A 1848-nucleotide genomic window follows, 5' to 3' on the forward strand; every position below is an offset into this window, starting at 1 on the left:
AAAAAACTTTTTCTTTTCTTTGAATGTAATTTTTCGGGAGGATGGGAGTTGGAGTGGGAGAGATGGAGGCGTGGATTTTTTTTTTTTTTTTAAATGGAAAATTTATATCTGACGGGGGAAAAAAGGGGGGGGGAAAACGTGAAATTTTTAAATTTAATTATTAATTTCATCACGAAATTATTTTTGAAAGTTTTTTAAAAATGATTAAAAGCAAACGACATTTTGTTTTTTGTTGTTTCTTTCTTTCTCGTATTTATTTTAATATTTGCATAATTATCATCATCATCATCATCATCATCATCATTATCATAATTTAAATCGTAATTAATTAATAATTTAAAGTTAACGCGTTACGAAAAAAGTGTTTTTGTTGTTGTTTGTTGTTGGGTCGTTTTCACTTTTTTTTTTGTTTTGTTTTGTACGTGGATTGGAAAGTAAATAAATGTGATAAAAATTGAGAGGAAGGAAGGAAGGAAAGAAAGAAGAAAGTAGCAGAAGAAGAGAAAAAAAGAGAGAGATAGTGAGAGAAAGAGTTAGAGAATTTTCTTCTGCGTTGTTTTATTTCAATTTTTTTTTTTTTTTTAAAATTAAATTTAATTTGATTCTTGAATTTTTGGTTTTAGTTTTCGTGCTTCACGGAATTTTTCGTGAGTTGATTATTTTTCCATTTTTGTTTTTCTTTTTGAGGGGGGAGGAGGAAGGGAAGGGAGAGGAAAGGAAAAAAAAGTGCCGGTCGGGAAAGTGAGAGAGAGAGAGAGGGAAGAACCAAATTTTATTATTTTTTTCTTCATTTCCGCCTTTTTTTCATACTTTTTCTTTTCTCCTTTTTTTTTCTTTTAAAACATTTATTAATTTGAATGACCTCCCCTTCTTCTCCCACTTCGCAAAAAAAAAAAAAACAAACAAACGTGCAAACGACAAACAAACACAAACAAAAAATTAATTAGTTTATTTATTCGTTTATCTACTCGTTTATAGCGTTTTGCGCTTTTTTTTTTTTAAACAAATTTTTTTTTTCTGCAGTTTGTTTTGTTGCGATTGTTATTGTTTGTTTGTTTGTTTTAATCACCGACATTTTTTTTTTAGTTTTTTTCACATTCGAAAACAAACGTAAACATTCAGGTTAAACCGAGTGCTAGGTCGTTTGTTCTTCGTAAAGTATCGAAAATTTCTAATTAAAAATTTTTTTTTACTCGTGTTTGTATTTGTTATCATTATCATTATTAGTTTGTTTGTTGTTGGTATTTAAACGTTATCATTTAACGATAGAATAAAAACCCAACAAATAAGTAAAAATATTTTTAGATAGATATTGACGTTTAACACACGTTGAGGATGTTAATGACTCCATTTTTATCGTTCGTGTCGAAAAATTTTCTTTTAATTATAACAAAAAAAAAAAATTTATTTTTTTAAAAACCTGAAATTAATTTTCCGATGATGATGATAATAATAATAATAATGATAATAATGTGATACGTTGATAAACAAAAAAAAAGTTTTATTACCTTTCTTTTTATTTTGCTTTAACTATTTTTAATTTAATTTCATTTTAATCAAAAAAAAGAAAAAAAAGGTAAAAACAAAATAAATAAATAAAAACCAAAGTTATAATATAAATAAGTTAAAAGTAATTGATTGTTACATAAATAAATAAATAAATAAAAGTAAAACGAAACGAACGAGAAAGAGAGAGAAAGAGAAACAAACAAACAAAAAAAAATTTTTTTTTTTTTCATTAAGAAATTTAATTACGTTTCAAACTTCGGAAAAAAAAAATTACTTCGGGTAATATTTTTATCTTTATCGATTCTACCAGAAGACGTGTAATATTTTTTTTTTATCAAA

The sequence above is a fragment of the Pediculus humanus genome, genomic scaffold (assembly GCF_000006295.1).
Source record: "Pediculus humanus corporis 1103172107411 genomic scaffold, whole genome shotgun sequence".
NCBI classification, from domain to species: Eukaryota; Metazoa; Arthropoda; class Insecta; order Psocodea; family Pediculidae; genus Pediculus; species Pediculus humanus.